At 44.1% G+C, this 20,737-nt stretch overlaps 15 non-coding genes and 1 pseudogene across 15 annotated transcripts; all 16 read left to right on the forward strand.

The window, feature by feature from the left end:
• The first annotated feature begins 65 nt into the window (after positions 1–65).
• Positions 66–184, forward strand: LOC125732839 (5S ribosomal RNA). The gene has a single exon (XR_007392204.1). It is a non-coding gene; the product is annotated as a 5S ribosomal RNA (ribosomal RNA).
• A 1,075-nt stretch (positions 185–1,259) lies between these two features.
• Positions 1,260–1,378, forward strand: LOC125737071 (5S ribosomal RNA). The gene has a single exon (XR_007396337.1). It is a non-coding gene; the product is annotated as a 5S ribosomal RNA (ribosomal RNA).
• A 1,151-nt stretch (positions 1,379–2,529) lies between these two features.
• LOC125735841 (5S ribosomal RNA) lies at positions 2,530–2,648 on the forward strand. The gene has a single exon (XR_007395127.1). It is a non-coding gene; the product is annotated as a 5S ribosomal RNA (ribosomal RNA).
• Positions 2,649–3,724: 1,076 nt separating this feature from the next.
• Positions 3,725–3,843, forward strand: LOC125731173 (5S ribosomal RNA). The gene has a single exon (XR_007391456.1). It is a non-coding gene; the product is annotated as a 5S ribosomal RNA (ribosomal RNA).
• A 1,075-nt stretch (positions 3,844–4,918) lies between these two features.
• Positions 4,919–5,037, forward strand: LOC125734401 (5S ribosomal RNA). Its single transcript, XR_007393715.1, has one exon. It is a non-coding gene; the product is annotated as a 5S ribosomal RNA (ribosomal RNA).
• A 1,075-nt stretch (positions 5,038–6,112) lies between these two features.
• Positions 6,113–6,231, forward strand: LOC125731174 (5S ribosomal RNA). Its single transcript, XR_007391457.1, has one exon. It is a non-coding gene; the product is annotated as a 5S ribosomal RNA (ribosomal RNA).
• A 1,075-nt stretch (positions 6,232–7,306) lies between these two features.
• On the forward strand, positions 7,307–7,425 carry LOC125734402 (5S ribosomal RNA). Its single transcript, XR_007393716.1, has one exon. It is a non-coding gene; the product is annotated as a 5S ribosomal RNA (ribosomal RNA).
• Positions 7,426–8,500: 1,075 nt separating this feature from the next.
• LOC125734405 (5S ribosomal RNA) lies at positions 8,501–8,619 on the forward strand. The gene has a single exon (XR_007393718.1). It is a non-coding gene; the product is annotated as a 5S ribosomal RNA (ribosomal RNA).
• A 1,075-nt stretch (positions 8,620–9,694) lies between these two features.
• Positions 9,695–9,813, forward strand: LOC125734406 (5S ribosomal RNA). Its single transcript, XR_007393719.1, has one exon. It is a non-coding gene; the product is annotated as a 5S ribosomal RNA (ribosomal RNA).
• Positions 9,814–10,887: 1,074 nt separating this feature from the next.
• On the forward strand, positions 10,888–11,006 carry LOC125736724 (5S ribosomal RNA). Its single transcript, XR_007395997.1, has one exon. It is a non-coding gene; the product is annotated as a 5S ribosomal RNA (ribosomal RNA).
• Positions 11,007–12,147: 1,141 nt separating this feature from the next.
• On the forward strand, positions 12,148–12,266 carry LOC125736462 (5S ribosomal RNA). The gene has a single exon (XR_007395740.1). It is a non-coding gene; the product is annotated as a 5S ribosomal RNA (ribosomal RNA).
• A 1,077-nt stretch (positions 12,267–13,343) lies between these two features.
• LOC125733579 (5S ribosomal RNA) lies at positions 13,344–13,462 on the forward strand. The gene has a single exon (XR_007392919.1). It is a non-coding gene; the product is annotated as a 5S ribosomal RNA (ribosomal RNA).
• A 1,077-nt stretch (positions 13,463–14,539) lies between these two features.
• LOC125731408 (5S ribosomal RNA) lies at positions 14,540–14,658 on the forward strand (annotated as a pseudogene).
• Positions 14,659–15,733: 1,075 nt separating this feature from the next.
• Positions 15,734–15,852, forward strand: LOC125735834 (5S ribosomal RNA). The gene has a single exon (XR_007395120.1). It is a non-coding gene; the product is annotated as a 5S ribosomal RNA (ribosomal RNA).
• A 1,076-nt stretch (positions 15,853–16,928) lies between these two features.
• LOC125736520 (5S ribosomal RNA) lies at positions 16,929–17,047 on the forward strand. Its single transcript, XR_007395798.1, has one exon. It is a non-coding gene; the product is annotated as a 5S ribosomal RNA (ribosomal RNA).
• Positions 17,048–18,128: 1,081 nt separating this feature from the next.
• LOC125730994 (5S ribosomal RNA) lies at positions 18,129–18,247 on the forward strand. The gene has a single exon (XR_007391286.1). It is a non-coding gene; the product is annotated as a 5S ribosomal RNA (ribosomal RNA).
• Positions 18,248–20,737: the final 2,490 nt, after the last annotated feature.

Raw genomic sequence — 20,737 nt, forward strand, 5'->3', positions numbered from 1 at the left:
AATGGGACCAACTGGCATGTATAGAGGCGTGTAATGCAAAAGGGCTGTTTTTGGTTGCATCTCTCGCTTACGGCCATACCACCCTGAACACACCCGATCTCGTCTGATCTTGGAAGCTAAGCAGGGTAGGGTCTGGTTAGTACTTGGATGGGAGACCACCTGGGAATTCCAGGTGCTGTAAGCTTTTCTCACTTTTACTTCATACAGGGGGCGCTCCACTTCACGATTAATTTAAATCTATCACTCCCCTTCCATTTTACTATTTTATATATATATATATTTTTCTCTCATTCATAAAGGCAGCTTTTACACACCGTTTTACTCTAAATACTTCCTGGTAATTCTAGGTGCTGTAAGCTGTTCGTGCCTTTATTCCACCAGGGCGCGATCTTCTCACAAACTTGAAGACTGTCACTCCCCATTCACGTTTTACAACTTATTGTTAATGATAAAGAGACAGCTTTTTACACACAGTTTTAAACAAAGTACTGATATTATTCCTCTTCAACTGACCGCTTTGTTTTCTATGCAAAAACCACTTCGCCACAGAAGACTCGATATTATTGGCATAGCAAGTTCTGCTCTTCTCCTTTCAAAACTTGCTAAAAGCTGTATTTAAAAGAACAGATAGGCCGGGGTAATTCACACCCTTCAATGCCAGCTTAATGTTTAGGTTAGTGGGAATCACAGAGGAATTAGGGATGGAAACTTCTTTGCTGGTGGTAGAAGCGGTCTGGTGAATTTTTAGAGAGAAGAGGCCGTCGATGTTTGAATGTAGAAAATTGTTCTGGCTGCAGCCTGCAGTATGGACTTGTTGGTGTGTGTAGCTCCCAGTGTTCTGACAGCGCGATGTTTTGGGGAAGCATCTGATTCAGCAGCTACCAGTGGGCTTCGTGCGGCGGAGATTTTGTGGCTGTTAGCGGAGTTGATAACAGAGGGTCGTTAATAGAAGCCTGCATGCAGTAGGCAAAGGAGTAATGTTTGCCGGCGGGGGACGTGCGCCGATTAACCTGTGCGGTAGTGAAAAGAAGTTAAAAAGAAGGAAGTGTGCGGATGCGGAAAGAATGGAATAATTGTGGTAGGCTGCCGGCTGAGTAGTTTGGTGAATGTTTGGTGTGGGTCCGGCGCTGCCGATTGGATGGTGGGGCTGCAGTGTGAGTCAGATAAAAAAAAAAAAAACCAGGAGTAGGATCCAATGGGACTAACTGGCATGTATAGACGCGTGTAATGCAAAAGGGGTGTTTTTGGTCACGTCTCTCGCTTATGGCCATACCACCCTAAACACGCCCGATCTCATCCGATCTCGGAAGCCAGGCAGGGTAGGGTCTGGTCAGTACTTGGATGGGAGACCTCCTGGGAATACCAGGTGCTGTAAGCTTTTCTCACTTTTACTTTATACAGGGGGCGCTCCACTTCACGATTAATTTAAATCTATCACTCCCCTTCCATTTTACTATTTTATATATATATATATATATATATATATATATATATATATATATATATATGTATATATATATATATATATATATATATATATATATATATTTTTTATTTTTTTTTTTTTCTCTCATTAATAAAGGTAGGTTTTACACACCGTTTTACTCTAAATACTTCCTGGTAATTCTAGGTGCTGTAAGCTGTTCGTGCCTTTATTCCACCAGGGCGCGATCTTCTCACAAACTTGAAAACTGTCACTCCCCATTCACGTTTTACAACTTATTGTTAATGATAAAGAGACAGCTTTTTACACACAGTTTTAAACAAAGTACTGATATTATTCCTCTTCAACTGACCGCTTTGTTTTCTATGCAAAAACCACTTCGCCACAGAAGACTCGATATTATTGGCATAGCAAGTTCTGCTCTTCTCCTTTCAAAACTTGCTAAAAGCTGTATTTAAAAGAACAGATTGGCCCTTCAATGCCAGCTTAATGTTTAGGTTAGTGGGAATCACAGAGGAATTAGGGATGGAAACTTCTTTGCTGGTGGTAGAAGCGGTCTGGTGAATTTTTAGAGAAAAGAGGCCGTCGATGTTTGAATGTAAAAAATTGTTCTGGCTGCAGCCTGCAGTATGGACTTGTTGGTGTGTGTAGCTCCCAGTGTTCTGACAGCGCGACGTTTTGGGGAAGCATGTGATTCAGCAGCTACCAGTGGGCTTCGTGCGGCGGAGATTTTGTGGCTGTTAGCGGAGTTGATAACAGAGGGTCGTTAAGAGAAGCCTGCATGCAGTAGGCAAAGGAGTAATGTTTGCCGGCGGGGGACGTGCGGCGATTAACCTGTGCGGTAGTGAAAAGGAGTTAAAAAGAAGGAAGTGTGCGGATGCGGAAAGAATGGAATAATTGTGGTAGGCTGCCGGCTGAGTAGTTTGGTGAATGTTTGGTGTGGGTCCGGCGCTGCTGATTGGATGGTGGTGCTGCAGTGTGAGTCAGATAAAAAAAAAAAAAAAACCAGGAGTAGGATCCAATGGGACTAACTGGCATGTATAGACGCGTGTAATGCAAAAGGGCTGTTTTTGGTAGCGTCTCTCACTTATGGCCATACCACCCTGAACACGCCAGATCTCATCCGATCTCGGAAGCCAAGCAGGGTAGGGTCTGGTTAGTACTTGGATGGGAGACCTCCTGGGAATACCAGGTGCTGTAAGCTTTTCTCACTTTTACTTTATACAGGGGGCGCTCCACTTCACGATTAATTTAAATCTATCACTCCCCTTCCATTTTACTATTTTATATATATATATATTTTTCTCTCATTCATAAAGGTAGCTTTTACACACCGTTTTACTCTAAATACTTCCTGGTAATTCAAGGTGCTCTAAGCTGTTCGTGCCTTTATTCCACCAGGGCGCGATCTTCTCACAAACTTGAAGACTGTCACTCCCCATTCACGTTTTACAACTTATTGTTAATGATAAAGAGACAGCTTTTTACACACAGTTTTAAACAAAGTACTGATATTATTCCTCTTCAACTGACCGCTTTGTTTTCTATGCAAAAACCACTTCGCCACAGAAGACTCGATATTATTGGCATAGCAAGTTCTGCTCTTCTCCTTTCAAAACTTGCTAAAAGCTGTATTTAAAAGAACAGATTGGCCGGGGTAATTCACACCCTTCAATGCCAGCTTAATGTTTAGGTTAGTGGGAATCACAGAGGAATTAGGGATGGAAACTTCTTTGCTGGTGGTAGAAGCGGTCTGGTGAATTTTTAGAGAGAAGAGGCCGTCGATGTTTGAATGTAGAAAATTGTTCTGGCTGCAGCCTGCAGTATGGACTTGTTGGTGTGTGTAGCTCCCAGTGTTCTGACAGCGCGACGTTTTGGGGAAGCATGTGATTCAGCAGCTACCAGTGGGCTTCGTGCGGCGGAGATTTTGTGGCTGTTAGCGGAGTTGATAACAGAGGGTCGTTAAGAGAAGCCTGCATGCAGTAGGCAAAGGAGTAATGTTTGCCGGCGGGGGACGTGCGGCGATTAACCTGTGCGGTAGTGAAAAGGAGTTAAAAAGAAGGAAGTGTGCGGATGCGGAAAGAATGGAATAATTGTGGTAGGCTGCCGGCTGAGTAGTTTGGTGAATGTTTGGTGTGGGTCCGGCGCTGCCGATTGGATGGTGGGGCTGCAGTGTGAGTCAGATAAAAAAAAAAAAAAAACAGAAGTAGGATCCAATGGGACTAACTGGCATGTATAGACGCGTGTAATGCAAAAGGGGTGTTTTTGGTCACGTCTCTCGCTTACGGCCATACCACCCTAAACACGCCCGATCTCATCCTATCTCGGATGCCAAGCAGGGTAGGGTCTGGTCAGTACTTGGATGGGAGACCTCCTGGGAATACCAGGTGCTGTAAGCTTTTCTCACTTTTACTTTATACAGGGGGCGCTCCACTTCACGATTAATTTAAATCTATCACTCCCCTTCCATTTTACTATTTTATATATATATATATTTTTCTCTCATTCAAAAAGGCAGCTTTTAGAAACCGTTTTACTCTAAATACTTCCTGGTAATTCTAGGTGCTGTAAGCTGTTCGTGCCTTTATTCCACCAGGGCGCGATCTTCTCACAAACTTGAAGACTGTCACTCCCCATTCACGTTTTACAACTTATTGTTAATGATAAAGAGACAGCTTTTTACACACAGTTTTAAACAAAGTACTGATATTATTCCTCTTCAACTGACCGCTTTGTTTTCTATGCAAAAACCACTTCGCCACAGAAGACTCGATATTATTGGCATAGCAAGTTCTGCTCTTCTCCTTTCAAAACTTGCTAAAAGCTGTATTTAAAAGAACAGATTGTCCGGGGTAATTCACACCCTTCAATGCCAGCTTAATGTTTAGGTTAGTGGGAATCACAGAGGAATTAGGGATGGAAACTTCTTTGCTGGTGGTAGAAGCGGTCTGGTGAATTTTTAGAGAGAAGAGGCCGTCGATGTTTGAATGTAGAAAATTGTTCTGGCTGCAGCCTACAGTATGGACTTGTTGGTGTGTGTAGCTCCCAGTGTTCTGACAGCGCAATGTTTTGGGGAAGCATCTGATTCAGCAGCTACCAGTGGGCTTGGTGCGGCGGAGATTTTGTGGCTGTTAGCGGAGTTGATAACAGAGGGTCGTTAATAGAAGCCTGCATGCAGTAGGCAAAGGAGTAATGTTTGCCGGCGGGGGACGTGCGGCGATTAACCTGTGCGGTAGTGAAAAGGAGTTAAAAAGAAGGAAGTGTGCGGATGCGGAAAGAATGGAATAATTGTGGTAGGCTGCCGGCTGAGTAGTTTGGTGAATGTTTGGTGTGGGTCCGGCGCTGCCGATTGGATGGTGGGGCTGCAGTGTGAGTCAGATAAAAAAAAAAAAAACCAGGAGTAGGATCCAATGGGACTAACTGGCATGTATAGACGCGTGTAATGCAAAAGGGCTGTTTTTGGTCACGTCTCTCGCTTACGGCCATACCACCCTAAACACGCCCGATCTCATCCGATCTCGGAAGCCAAGCAGGGTAGGGTCTGGTCAGTACTTGGATGGGAGACCTCCTGGGAATACCAGGTGCTGTAAGCTTTTCTCACTTTTACTTTATACAGGGGGCGCTCCACTTCACGATTAATTTAAATCTATCACTCCCCTTCCATTTTACTATTTTATATATATATATATTTTTCTCTCATTCAAAAAGGCAGCTTTTAGAAACCGTTTTACTCTAAATACTTCCTGGTAATTCTAGGTGCTGTAAGCTGTTCGTGCCTTTATTCCACCAGGGCGCGATCTTCTCACAAACTTGAAGACTGTCACTCCCCATTCACGTTTTACAACTTATTGTTAATGATAAAGAGACAGCTTTTTACACACAGTTTTAAACAAAGTACTGATATTATTCCTCTTCAACTGACCGCTTTGTTTTCTATGCAAAAACCACTTCGCCACAGAAGACTCGATATTATTGGCATAGCAAGTTCTGCTCTTCTCCTTTCAAAACTTGCTAAAAGCTGTATTTAAAAGAACAGATTGGCCGGGGTAATTCACACCCTTCAATGCCAGCTTAATGTTTAGGTTAGTGGGAATCACAGAGGAATTAGGGATGGAAACTTCTTTGCTGGTGGTAGAAGCGGTCTGGTGAATTTTTAGAGAGAAGAGGCCGTCGATGTTTGAATGTAGAAAATTGTTCTGGCTGCAGCCTACAGTATGGACTTGTTGGTGTGTGTAGCTCCCAGTGTTCTGACAGCGCAATGTTTTGGGGAAGCATCTGATTCAGCAGCTACCAGTGGGCTTGGTGCGGCGGAGATTTTGTGGCTGTTAGCGGAGTTGATAACAGAGGGTCGTTAATAGAAGCCTGCATGCAGTAGGCAAAGGAGTAATGTTTGCCGGCGGGGGACGTGCGGCGATTAACCTGTGCGGTAGTGAAAAGGAGTTAAAAAGAAGGAAGTGTGCGGATGCGGAAAGAATGGAATAATTGTGGTAGGCTGCCGGCTGAGTAGTTTGGTGAATGTTTGGTGTGGGTCCGGCGCTGCCGATTGGATGGTGGGGCTGCAGTGTGAGTCAGATAAAAAAAAAAAAAACCAGGAGTAGGATCCAATGGGACTAACTGGCATGTATAGACGCGTGTAATGCAAAAGGGGTGTTTTTGGTCACGTCTCTCGCTTACGGCCATACCACCCTAAACACGCCCGATCTCATCCTATCTCGGATGCCAAGCAGGGTAGGGTCTGGTCAGTACTTGGATGGGAGACCTCCTGGGAATACCAGGTGCTGTAAGCTTTTCTCACTTTTACTTTATACAGGGGGCGCTCCACTTCACGATTAATTTAAATCTATCACTCCCCTTCCATTTTACTATTTTATATATATATATATTTTTCTCTCATTCAAAAAGGCAGCTTTTAGAAACCGTTTTACTCTAAATACTTCCTGGTAATTCTAGGTGCTGTAAGCTGTTCGTGCCTTTATTCCACCAGGGCGCGATCTTCTCACAAACTTGAAGACTGTCACTCCCCATTCACGTTTTACAACTTATTGTTAATGATAAAGAGACAGCTTTTTACACACAGTTTTAAACAAAGTACTGATATTATTCCTCTTCAACTGACCGCTTTGTTTTCTATGCAAAAACCACTTCGCCACAGAAGACTCGATATTATTGGCATAGCAAGTTCTGCTCTTCTCCTTTCAAAACTTGCTAAAAGCTGTATTTAAAAGAACAGATTGTCCGGGGTAATTCACACCCTTCAATGCCAGCTTAATGTTTAGGTTAGTGGGAATCACAGAGGAATTAGGGATGGAAACTTCTTTGCTGGTGGTAGAAGCGGTCTGGTGAATTTTTAGAGAGAAGAGGCCGTCGATGTTTGAATGTAGAAAATTGTTCTGGCTGCAGCCTACAGTATGGACTTGTTGGTGTGTGTAGCTCCCAGTGTTCTGACAGCGCAATGTTTTGGGGAAGCATCTGATTCAGCAGCTACCAGTGGGCTTGGTGCGGCGGAGATTTTGTGGCTGTTAGCGGAGTTGATAACAGAGGGTCGTTAATAGAAGCCTGCATGCAGTAGGCAAAGGAGTAATGTTTGCCGGCGGGGGACGTGCGGCGATTAACCTGTGCGGTAGTGAAAAGGAGTTAAAAAGAAGGAAGTGTGCGGATGCGGAAAGAATGGAATAATTGTGGTAGGCTGCCGGCTGAGTAGTTTGGTGAATGTTTGGTGTGGGTCCGGCGCTGCCGATTGGATGGTGGGGCTGCAGTGTGAGTCAGATAAAAAAAAAAAAAACCAGGAGTAGGATCCAATGGGACTAACTGGCATGTATAGACGCGTGTAATGCAAAAGGGCTGTTTTTGGTCACGTCTCTCGCTTACGGCCATACCACCCTAAACACGCCCGATCTCATCCGATCTCGGAAGCCAAGCAGGGTAGGGTCTGGTCAGTACTTGGATGGGAGACCTCCTGGGAATACCAGGTGCTGTAAGCTTTTCTCACTTTTACTTTATACAGGGGGCGCTCCACTTCACGATTAATTTAAATCTATCACTCCCCTTCCATTTTACTATTTTATATATATATATATTTTTCTCTCATTCAAAAAGGCAGCTTTTAGAAACCGTTTTACTCTAAATACTTCCTGGTAATTCTAGGTGCTGTAAGCTGTTCGTGCCTTTATTCCACCAGGGCGCGATCTTCTCACAAACTTGAAGACTGTCACTCCCCATTCACGTTTTACAACTTATTGTTAATGATAAAGAGACAGCTTTTTACACACAGTTTTAAACAAAGTACTGATATTATTCCTCTTCAACTGACCGCTTTGTTTTCTATGCAAAAACCACTTCGCCACAGAAGACTCGATATTATTGGCATAGCAAGTTCTGCTCTTCTCCTTTCAAAACTTGCTAAAAGCTGTATTTAAAAGAACAGATTGGCCGGGGTAATTCACACCCTTCAATGCCAGCTTAATGTTTAGGTTAGTGGGAATCACAGAGGAATTAGGGATGGAAACTTCTTTGCTGGTGGTAGAAGCGGTCTGGTGAATTTTTAGAGAGAAGAGGCCGTCGATGTTTGAATGTAGAAAATTGTTCTGGCTGCAGCCTACAGTATGGACTTGTTGGTGTGTGTAGCTCCCAGTGTTCTGACAGCGCAATGTTTTGGGGAAGCATCTGATTCAGCAGCTACCAGTGGGCTTGGTGCGGCGGAGATTTTGTGGCTGTTAGCGGAGTTGATAACAGAGGGTCGTTAATAGAAGCCTGCATGCAGTAGGCAAAGGAGTAATGTTTGCCGGCGGGGGACGTGCGGCGATTAACCTGTGCGGTAGTGAAAAGGAGTTAAAAAGAAGGAAGTGTGCGGATGCGGAAAGAATAGAATAATTGTGGTAGGCTGCCGGCTGAGTAGTTTGGTGAATGTTTGGTGTGGGTCCGGCGCTGCCGATTGGATGGTGGGGCTGCAGTGTGAGTCAGATAAAAAAAAAAAAAACCAGGAGTAGGATCCAATGGGACTAACTGGCATGTATAGACGCGTGTAATGCAAAAGGGCTGTTTTTGGTCACGTCTCTCGCTTACGGCCATACCACCCTAAACACGCCCGATCTCATCCGATCTCGGAAGCCAAGCAGGGTAGGGTCTGGTCAGTACTTGGATGGGAGACCTCCTGGGAATACCAGGTGCTGTAAGCTTTTCTCACTTTTACTTTATACAGGGGGCGCTCCACTTCACGATTAATTTAAATCTATCACTCCCCTTCCATTTTACTATTTTATATATATATATATTTTTCTCTCATTCAAAAAGGCAGCTTTTAGAAACCGTTTTACTCTAAATACTTCCTGGTAATTCTAGGTGCTGTAAGCTGTTCGTGCCTTTATTCCACCAGGGCGCGATCTTCTCACAAACTTGAAGACTGTCACTCCCCATTCACGTTTTACAACTTATTGTTAATGATAAAGAGACAGCTTTTTACACACAGTTTTAAACAAAGTACTGATATTATTCCTCTTCAACTGACCGCTTTGTTTTCTATGCAAAAACCACTTCGCCACAGAAGACTCGATATTATTGGCATAGCAAGTTCTGCTCTTCTCCTTTCAAAACTTGCTAAAAGCTGTATTTAAAAGAACAGATTGGCCGGGGTAATTCACACCCTTCAATGCCAGCTTAATGTTTAGGTTAGTGGGAATCACAGAGGAATTAGGGATGGAAACTTCTTTGCTGGTGGTAGAAGCGGTCTGGTGAATTTTTAGAGAGAAGAGGCCGTCGATGTTTGAATGTAGAAAATTGTTCTGGCTGCAGCCTACAGTATGGACTTGTTGGTGTGTGTAGCTCCCAGTGTTCTGACAGCGCAATGTTTTGGGGAAGCATCTGATTCAGCAGCTACCAGTGGGCTTGGTGCGGCGGAGATTTTGTGGCTGTTAGCGGAGTTGATAACAGAGGGTCGTTAATAGAAGCCTGCATGCAGTAGGCAAAGGAGTAATGTTTGCCGGCGGGGGACGTGCGGCGATTAACCTGTGCGGTAGTGAAAAGGAGTTAAAAAGAAGGAAGTGTGCGGATGCGGAAAGAATGGAATAATTGTGGTAGGCTGCCGGCTGAGTAGTTTGGTGAATGTTTGGTGTGGGTCCGGCGCTGCCGATTGGATGGTGGGGCTGCAGTGTGAGTCAGATAAAAAAAAAAAAAACCAGGAGTAGGATCCAATGGGACTAACTGGCATGTATAGACGCGTGTAATGCAAAAGGGCTGTTTTTGGTCACGTCTCTCGCTTACGGCCATACCACCCTAAACACGCCCGATCTCATCCGATCTCGGAAGCCAAGCAGGGTAGGGTCTGGTCAGTACTTGGATGGGAGACCTCCTGGGAATACCAGGTGCTGTAAGCTTTTCTCACTTTTACTTTATACAGGGGGCGCTCCACTTCACGATTAATTTAAATCTATCACTCCCCTTCCATTTTACTATTTTATATATATATATATTTTTCTCTCATTCAAAAAGGCAGCTTTTAGAAACCGTTTTACTCTAAATACTTCCTGGTAATTCTAGGTGCTGTAAGCTGTTCGTGCCTTTATTCCACCAGGGCGCGATCTTCTCACAAACTTGAAGACTGTCACTCCCCATTCACGTTTTACAACTTATTGTTAATGATAAAGAGACAGCTTTTTACACACAGTTTTAAACAAAGTACTGATATTATTCCTCTTCAACTGACCGCTTTGTTTTCTATGCAAAAACCACTTCGCCACAGAAGACTCGATATTATTGGCATAGCAAGTTCTGCTCTTCTCCTTTCAAAACTTGCTAAAAGCTGTATTTAAAAGAACAGATTGGCCGGGGTAATTCACACCCTTCAATGCCAGCTTAATGTTTAGGTTAGTGGGAATCACAGAGGAATTAGGGATGGAAACTTCTTTGCTGGTGGTAGAAGCGGTCTGGTGAATTTTTAGAGAGAAGAGGCCGTCGATGTTTGAATGTAGAAAATTGTTCTGGCTGCAGCCTACAGTATGGACTTGTTGGTGTGTGTAGCTCCCAGTGTTCTGACAGCGCAATGTTTTGGGGAAGCATCTGATTCAGCAGCTACCAGTGGGCTTGGTGCGGCGGAGATTTTGTGGCTGTTAGCGGAGTTGATAACAGAGGGTCGTTAATAGAAGCCTGCATGCAGTAGGCAAAGGAGTAATGTTTGCCGGCGGGGGACGTGCGGCGATTAACCTGTGCGGTAGTGAAAAGGAGTTAAAAAGAAGGAAGTGTGCGGATGCGGAAAGAATGGAATAATTGTGGTAGGCTGCCGGCTGAGTAGTTTGGTGAATGTTTGGTGTGGGTCCGGCGCTGCCGATTGAATGGTGGGGCTGCAGTGTGAGTCAGATAAAAAAAAAAAAACCAGGAGTAGGATCCAATGGGACTAACTGGCATGTATAGACGCGTGTAATGCAAAAGGGCTGTTTTTGGTCACGTCTCTCGCTTACGGCCATACCACCCTAAACACGCCCGCTCTCATCCGATCTCGGAAGCCAAGCAGGGTAGGGTCTGGTCAGTACTTGGATGGGAGACCTCCTGGGAATACCAGGTGCTGTAAGCTTTTCTCACTTTTACTTTATACAGGGGGAGCTCCACTTCACGATTAATTTAAATCTATCACTCCCCTTCCATTTTACTATTTTATATATATATATATATATATATATATATATATATATGTATATATATATATATATATATATATATATATATATTATTTTATTTTTTATTTTTTTTTTTCTCTCATTCATAAAGGTAGCTTTTACACACCGTTTTACTCTAAATACTTCCTGGTAATTCTAGGTGCTGTAAGCTGTTCGTGCCTTTATTCCACCAGGGCGCGATCTTCTCACAAACTTGAAAACTGTCACTCCCCATTCACGTTTTACAACTTATTGTTAATGATAAAGAGACAGCTTTTTACACACAGTTTTAAACAAAGTACTGATATTATTCCTCTTCAACTGACCGCTTTGTTTTCTATGCAAAAACCACTTCGCCACAGAAGACTCGATATTATTGGCATAGCAAGTTCTGCTCTTCTCCTTTCAAAACTTGCTAAAAGCTGTATTTAAAAGAACAGATTGGCCCTTCAATGCCAGCTTAATGTTTAGGTTAGTGGGAATCACAGAGGAATTAGGGATGGAAACTTCTTTGCTGGTGGTAGAAGCGGTCTGGTGAATTTTTAGAGAAAAGAGGCCGTCGATGTTTGAATGTAAAAAATTGTTCTGGCTGCAGCCTGCAGTATGGACTTGTTGGTGTGTGTAGCTCCCAGTGTTCTGACAGCGCGACGTTTTGGGGAAGCATGTGATTCAGCAGCTACCAGTGGGCTTCGTGCGGCGGAGATTTTGTGGCTGTTAGCGGAGTTGATAACAGAGGGTCGTTAAGAGAAGCCTGCATGCAGTAGGCAAAGGAGTAATGTTTGCCGGCGGGGGACGTGCGGCGATTAACCTGTGCGGTAGTGAAAAGGAGTTAAAAAGAAGGAAGTGTGCGGATGCGGAAAGAATGGAATAATTGTGGTAGGCTGCCGGCTGAGTAGTTTGGTGAATGTTTGGTGTGGGTCCGGCGCTGCCGATTGGATGGTGGTGCTGCAGTGTGAGTCAGATAAAAAAAAAAAAAAAACCAGGAGTAGGATCCAATGGGACTAACTGGCATGTATAGACGCGTGTAATGCAAAAGGGCTGTTTTTGGTAGCGTCTCTCACTTATGGCCATACCACCCTGAACACGCCAGATCTCATCCGATCTCGGAAGCCAAGCAGGGTAGGGTCTGGTTAGTACTTGAATGGGAGACCTCCTGGGAATACCAGGTGCTGTAAGCTTTTCTCACTTTTACTTTATACAGGGGGCGCTCCACTTCACGATTAATTTAAATCTATCACTCCCCTTCCATTTTACTATTTTATATATATATATATTTTTCTCTCATTCATAAAGGTAGCTTTTACACACCGTTTTACTCTAAATACTTCCTGGTAATTCTAGGTGCTGTAAGCTGTTCGTGCCTTTATTCCACCAGGGCGCGATCTTCTCACAAACTTGAAGACTGTCACTCCCCATTCACGTTTTACAACTTATTGTTAATGATAAAGAGACAGCTTTTTACACACAGTTTTAAACAAAGTACTGATATTATTCCTCTTCAACTGACCGCTTTGTTTTCTATGCAAAAACCACTTCGCCACAGAAGACTCGATATTATTGGCATAGCAAGTTCTGCTCTTCTCCTTTCAAAACTTGCTAAAAGCTGTATTTAAAAGAACAGATTGGCCGGGGTAATTCACACCCTTCAATGCCAGCTTAATGTTTAGGTTAGTGGGAATCACAGAGGAATTAGGGATGGAAACTTCTTTGCTGGTGGTAGAAGCGGTCTGGTGAATTTTTAGAGAGAAGAGGCCGTCGATGTTTGAATGTAGAAAATTGTTCTGGCTGCAGCCTGCAGTATGGACTTGTTGGTGTGTGTAGCTCCCAGTGTTCTGACAGCGCGACGTTTTGGGGAAGCATGTGATTCAGCAGCTACCAGTGGGCTTCGTGCGGCGGAGATTTTGTGGCTGTTAGCGGAGTTGATAACAGAGGGTCGTTAAGAGAAGCCTGCATGCAGTAGGCAAAGGAGTAATGTTTGCCGGCGGGGGACGTGCGGCGATTAACCTGTGCGGTAGTGAAAAGGAGTTAAAAAGAAGGAAGTGTGCGGATGCGGAAAGAATGGAATAATTGTGGTAGGCTGCTGGCTGAGTAGTTTGGTGAATGTTTGGTGTGGGTCCGGCGCTGCCGATTGGATGGTGGGGCTGCAGTGTGAGTCAGATAAAAAAAAAAAAAAGAACATTAGTAGGATCCAATGGGACCAACTGGCATGTATAGAGGCGTGTAATGCAAAAGGGCTGTTTTTGGTTGCATCTCTCGCTTACGGCCATACCACCCTGAACACGCCCGATCTCGTCTGATCTTGGAAGCTAAGCAGGGTAGGGTCTGGTTAGTACTTGGATGGGAGACCACCTGGGAATTCCAGGTGCTGTAAGCTTTTCTCACTTTTACTTCATACAGGGGGCGCTCCACTTCACGATTAATTTAAATCTATCACTCCCCTTCCATTTTACTATTTTATATATATATATATTTTTCTCTCATTCATAAAGGCAGCTTTTACACACCGTTTTACTCTAAATACTTCCTGGTAATTCTAGGTGCTGTAAGCTGTTCGTGCCTTTATTCCACCAGGGCGCGATCTTCTCACAAACTTGAAGACTGTCACTCCCCATTCACGTTTTACAACTTATTGTTAATGATAAAGAGACAGCTTTTTACACACAGTTTTAAACAAAGTACTGATATTATTCCTCTTCAACTGACCGCTTTGTTTTCTATGCAAAAACCACTTTGCCACAGAAGACTCGATATTATTGGCATAGCAAGTTCTGCTCTTCTCCTTTCAAAACTTGCTAAAAGCTGTATTTAAAAGAACAGATTGGCCGGGGTAATTCACACCCTTCAATGCCAGCTTAATGTTTAGGTTAGTGGGAATCACAGAGGAATTAGGGATGGAAACTTCTTTGCTGGTGGTAGAAGCGGTCTGGTGAATTTTTAGAGAAAAGAGGCCGTCGATGTTTGAATGTAAAAAATTGTTCTGGCTGCAGCCTGCAGTATGGACTTGTTGGTGTGTGTAGCTCCCAGTGTTCTGACAGCGCGACGTTTTGGGGAAGCATGTGATTCAGCAGCTACCAGTGGGCTTCGTGCGGCGGAGATTTTGTGGCTGTTAGCGGAGTTGATAACAGAGGGTCGTTAAGAGAAGCCTGCATGCAGTAGGCAAAGGAGTAATGTTTGCCGGCGGGGGACGTGCGGCGATTAACCTGTGCGGTAGTGAAAAGGAGTTAAAAAGAAGGAAGTGTGCGGATGCGGAAAGAATGGAATAATTGTGGTAGGCTGCCGGCTGAGTAGTTTGGTGAATGTTTGGTGTGGGTCCGGCGCTGCCGATTGGATGGTGGTGCTGCAGTGTGAGTCAGATAAAAAAAAAAAAAAAACCAGGAGTAGGATCCAATGGGACTAACTGGCATGTATAGACGCGTGTAATGCAAAAGGGCTGTTTTTGGTAGCGTCTCTCACTTATGGCCATACCACCCTGAACACGCCAGATCTCATCCGATCTCGGAAGCCAAGCAGGGTAGGGTCTGGTTAGTACTTGGATGGGAGACCTCCTGGGAATACCAGTTGCTTAAAGCTTTTCTCACTTTTACTTTATACAGGGGGCGCTCCACTTCACGATTAATTTAAATCTATCACTCCCCTTCCATTTTACTATTTTATATATATATATATTTTTCTCTCATTCATAAAGGTAGCTTTTACACACCGTTTTACTCTAAATACTTCCTGGTAATTCAAGGTGCTCTAAGCTGTTCGTGCCTTTATTCCACCAGGGCGCGATCTTCTCACAAACTTGAAGACTGTCACTCCCCATTCACGTTTTACAACTTATTGTTAATGATAAAGAGACAGCTTTTTACACACAGTTTTAAACAAAGTACTGATATTATTCCTCTTCAACTGACCGCTTTGTTTTCTATGCAAAAACCACTTCGCCACAGAAGACTCGATATTATTGGCATAGCAAGTTCTGCTCTTCTCCTTTCAAAACTTGCTAAAAGCTGTATTTAAAAGAACAGATTGGCCGGGGTAATTCACACCCTTCAATGCCAGCTTAATGTTTAGGTTAGTGGGAATCACAGAGGAATTAGGGATGGAAACTTCTTTGCTGGTGGTAGAAGCGGTCTGGTGAATTTTTAGAGAGAAGAGGCCGTCGATGTTTGAATGTAGAGAATTGTTCTGGCTGCAGCCTGCAGTATGGACTTGTTGGTGTGTGTAGCTCCCAGTGTTCTGACAGCGCGACGTTTTGGGGAAGCATGTGATTCAGCAGCTACCAGTGGGCTTCGTGCGGCGGAGATTTTGTGGCTGTTAGCGGAGTTGATAACAGAGGGTCGTTAAGAGAAGCCTGCATGCAGTAGGCAAAGGAGTAATGTTTGCCGGCGGGGGACGTGCGGCGATTAACCTGTGCGGTAGTGAAAAGGAGTTAAAAAGAAGGAAGTGTGCGGATGCGGAAAGAATGGAATAATTGTGGTAGGCTGCCGGCTGAGTAGTTTGGTGAATGTTTGGTGTGGGTCCGGCGCTGCCGATTGGATGGTGGGGCTGCAGTGTGAGTCAGATAAAAAAAAAAAAAAACAGGAGTAGGATCCAATGGGACTAACTGGCATGTATAGACGCGTGTAATGCAAAAGGGGTGTTTTTGGTCACGTCTCTCGCTTACGGCCATACCACCCTAAACACGCCCGATCTCATCCGATCTCGGAAGCCAAGCAGGGTAGGGTCTGGTCAGTACTTGGATGGGAGACTTCCTGGGAATACCAGGTGCTGTAAGCTTTTCTCACTTTTACTTTATACAGGGGGCGCTCCACTTCACGATTAATTTAAATCTATCACTCCCCTTCCATTTTACTATTTTATATATATATATATTTTTCTCTCATTCAAAAAGGCAGCTTTTAGAAACCGTTTTACTCTAAATACTTCCTGGTAATTCTAGGTGCTGTAAGCTGTTCGTGCCTTTATTCCACCAGGGCGCGATCTTCTCACAAACTTGAAGACTGTCACTCCCCATTCACGTTTTACAACTTATTGTTAATGATAAAGAGACAGCTTTTTACACACAGTTTTAAACAAAGTACTGATATTATTCCTCTTCAACTGACCGCTTTGTTTTCTATGCAAAAACCACTTCGCCACAGAAGACTCGATATTATTGGCATAGCAAGTTCTGCTCTTCTCCTTTCAAAACTTGCTAAAAGCTGTATTTAAAAGAACAGATTGGCCGGGGTAATTCACACCCTTCAATGCCAGCTTAATGTTTAGGTTAGTGGGAATCACAGAGGAATTAGGGATGGAAACTTCTTTGCTGGTGGTAGAAGCGGTCTGGTGAATTTTTAGAGAGAAGAGGCCGTCGATGTTTGAATGCAGAAAATTGTTCTGGCTGCAGCCTGCAGTATGGACTTGTTGGTGTGTGTAGCTCCCAGTGTTCTGACAGCGCGATGTTTTGGGGAAGCATCTGATTCAGCAGCTACCAGTGGGCTTGGTGCGGCGGAGATTTTGTGGCTGTTAGCGGAGTTGATAACAGAGGGTCGTTAATAGAAGCCTGCATGCAGTAGGCAAAGGAGTAATGTTTGCCGGCGGGGGACGTGCGGCGATTAACCTGTGCGGTAGTGAAAAGGAGTTAAAAAGAAGGAAGTGTGCGGATGCGGAAAGAATGGAATAATTGTGGTAGGCTGCCGGCTGAGTAGTTTGGTGAATGTTTGGTGTGGGTCCGGCGCTGCCGATTGGATGGTGGGGCTGCAGTGTGAGTCAGATAAAAAAAAAAAAAAACCAGGAGTAGGATCCAATGGGACCAACTGGCATGTATAGAGGCGTGTAATGCAAAAGGGCTGTTTTTGGTAGCGTCTCTCGCTTATGGCCATACCACCCTGAACACGCCCGATCTCGTCTGATCTCGGGAGCTAAGCAGCGTAGGGTCTGGTCAGTACTTGGATGGGAGACCTCCTGGGAATACCAGGTGCTGTAAGCTTTTCTCACTTTTACTTTATACAGGGGGCGCTCCACTTCACGATTAATTTAAATCTATCACTCCCCTTCCATTTTACTATTTTATATATATCTATATATTTTTCTCTCATTCATAAAGGCAGCTTTTACACACCATTTTACTCTAAATACTTCCTGGTAATTCTAGGTGCTGTAAGCTGTTCGTGCCTTTATTCCACCAGGGCGCGATCTTCTCACAAACTTGAAGACTGTCACTCCCCATTCACGTTTTACAACTTATTGTTAATGATAAAGAGACAGCTTTTTACACACAGTTTTAAACAAAGTACTGATATTATTCCTCTTCAACTGACCGCTTTGTTTTCTATGCAAAAACCACTTCGCCACAGAAGACTCGATATTATTGGCATAGCAAGTTCTGCTCTTCTCCTTTCAAAACTTGCTAAAAGCTGTATTTAAAAGAACAGATTGGCCGGGGTAATTCACACCCTTCAATGCCAGCTTAATGTTTAGGTTAGTGGGAATCACAGAGGAATTAGGGATGGAAACTTCTTTGCTGGTGGTAGAAGCGGTCTGGTGAATTTTTAGAGAGAAGAGGCCGTCGATGTTTGAATGTAGAAAATTGTTCTGGCTGCAGCCTGCAGTATGGACTTGTTCGTGTGTGTAGCTCCCAGTGTTCTGACAGCGCGACGTTTTGGGGAAGCATGTGATTCAGCAGCTACCAGTGGGCTTCGTGCGGCGGAGATTTTGTGGCTGTTAGCGGAGTTGATAACAGAGGGTCGTTAAGAGAAGCCTGCATGCAGTAGGCAAAGGAGTAATGTTTGCCGGCGGGGGACGTGCGGCGATTAACCTGTGCGGTAGTGAAAAGGAGTTAAAAAGAAGGAAGTGTGCGGATGCGGAAAGAATGGAATAATTGTGGTAGGCTGCCGGCTGAGTAGTTTGGTGAATGTTTGGTGTGGGTCCGGCGTTGCCGATTGGATGGTGGGGCTGCAGTGTGAGTCACATAAAAAAAAAAAAAAAAAACCAGGAGTAGGATCCAATGGGACCAACTGGCATGTATAGAGGCGTGTAATGCAAAAGGGCTGTTTTTGGTAGCGTCTCTCGCTTATGGCCATACCACCCTGAACACGCCCGATCTCATCTGATCTTGGAAACTAAGCAGTGTAGGGACTGGTTAGTACTTGGATGGGAGACCACCTGGGAATACCAGGTGCTGTAAGCTTTTCTCACTTTTACTTTATACAGGGGGCGCTCCACTTCACGATTAATTTAAATCTAGCACTCCCCTTCCATTTTACTATTTTATATATATATATTTTTTCTCTCTTTCATAAAGGCAGCTTTTAGAAACCGTTTTACTCTAAATACTTCCTGGTAATTCTAGGTGCTGTAAGCTGTTCGTTCCTTTATTCCACCAGGGCGCGATCTTCTCACAAACTTGAAGACTGTCACTCCCCATTCACGTTTTACAACTTATTGTTAATGATAAAGAGACAGCTTTTTACACACAGTTTTAAACAAAGTACTGATATTATTCCTCTTCAACTGACCGCTTTGTTTTCTATGCAAAAACCACTTCGCCACAGAAGACTCGATATTATTGGCATAGCAAGTTCTGCTCTTCTCCTTTCAAAACTTGCTAAAAGCTGTATTTAAAAGAACAGATTGGCCGGGGTAATTCACACCCTTCAATGCCAGCTTAATGTTTAGGTTAGTGGGAATCACAGAGGAATTAGGGATGGAAACTTCTTTGCTGGTGGTAGAAGCGGTCTGGTGAATTTTTAGAGAGAAGAGGCCGTCGATGTTTGAATGTAGAAAATTGTTCTGGCTGCAGCCTGCAGTATGGACTTGTTGGTGTGTGTAGCTCCCAGTGTTCTGACAGCGTGACGTTTTGGGGAAGCATGTGATTCAGCAGCTACCAGTGGGCTTCGTGCGGCGGAGATTTTGTGGCTGTTAGCGGAGTTGATAACAGAGGGTCGTTAAGAGAAGCCTGCATGCAGTAGGCAAAGGAGTAATGTTTGCCGGCGGGGGACGTGCGGCGATTAACCTGTGCGGTAGTGAAAAGGAGTTAAAAAGAAGGAAGTGTGCGGATGCGGAAAGAATGGAATAATTGTGGTAGGCTGCTGGCTGAGTGTTAGGTTGAAGAAACTGTTAGTAATCATTTGTTATCATTTCTGTATAATCAGCAATGAGTGTAAATATGTATATACATTATTTTGTTTTTCTTTACCTTCATACTTTAGATTATATTAGTTTACACGTATCCTGAGCACGTGTTTAAATAGTTGTCCACCTGAGTAAAACCAGAACTTCTTCTTCTCTCACAGTCTTTTCTTTGTTCTCACTCCAAGACCCCTGCCCCCCATTGACTATAAATAAAGATGCCAAGGGGAACCACCCTTTGTAACACATTCCTTTGTAGCCTAGCATGCAGAGAGTGTGGTTACCCTTGTGCAAGTAAAACTCTAAGTGTGTTGTCTCGTAATTAATGGTGTGTACAGAGTTGGAGTGGAAAGCCTGTCGCTTTCTCCAACATATACTGTATTGTAGTTTGGTCCTGTGTGCAGGGTTGGAGTGGAAAGCCTGACGCTTTCTCCAACATATTATTTGGTCCTTCGAGCCGGATCCGAGGACACCTGACGACATCGCCAGCGCACCGAGAGGAGCGACACCGAAGTCTGTCGACAGCCACTCGGAGACGGGTGCAAGAAAGACCTGTGACGTGAATTCGTCATCAGGCCGGTGGTTAGAACTGCGCTCGACGTCTGGTGATGTCTGACGGACCTCGGTGGCGGAACACAGGCACACAGGACAGGTGAGACAACAAAGGTTATTCAGCTAAATAACCGGGTCAATTGACGTGGGTTAGGCTTAGCCGTAATTAAGCAGAAAAGGGGTTAGGCTTAGCCGTAATTAAGCAGAAAAGGGGTTAGGCTTAGCCGTAATTAAGCGAAATATGAACATGCATGTATTGTGTGAATGACTGGACTAAGACTATTATAGAGGCTTAGAGTTGCTTTGGTCAGTCCATTTCTTATTTTGCCTGGTGGGAAAGAAGTACTGGTGATTGAAGGATCAAGAACGGGTTTCATCCCTGAAAACCGATACCGCTGCACGAACAGCGTGCAGTAGAAGGCCGTATTGGTGTCCTCCCATATATCTCGTACCAGTGAAATTCCACCCAGGACCTGTGTAGTGCGGAGACGGGAAAGAAAAAAAATGGGAAAGAATCAGAGTAAGAGGATTGAACTAGAGGGAGATGAGAAGTTTATGGAAGGATATAAACCAGGTTCAGGACAAATAAGTAATCAGAGGTGGAGAAAAAAACATGGGTTTGAAGGGAAACTCCACACTCCAGATATCTTAAAATTACAAGGAAATTTAAGACTAGAAATGTTACAAACCTTGAAGAAAGGAAAATTGGAGAAAAGGAAAAAAGAATATAAGTATTCAGATAATTGGTTGGAACAAAGTAAGTTAAGAGATGTACGTAGAAAGCAGAAAAAGGATGATAGAAAGGATAAATTAACTGCAGCCGCTCTAGTCACTTTAGATGATGAGACGGTGGCCAAAATAAAACATAGAGAAAATAGACCACCAGCACCGCCACTATTGCCTGCCCCCATGCAACCCGTAGATAGAAGGGAAATAAAACAACCATCAGCTATGGGCACAATACCAAAGAAGCCATCAGCTCTTCCTTCTTCCCCCA

This window comes from Brienomyrus brachyistius, chromosome 2 (genome assembly GCF_023856365.1).
Source record: "Brienomyrus brachyistius isolate T26 chromosome 2, BBRACH_0.4, whole genome shotgun sequence".
Classification (NCBI taxonomy): domain Eukaryota; kingdom Metazoa; phylum Chordata; class Actinopteri; order Osteoglossiformes; family Mormyridae; genus Brienomyrus; species Brienomyrus brachyistius.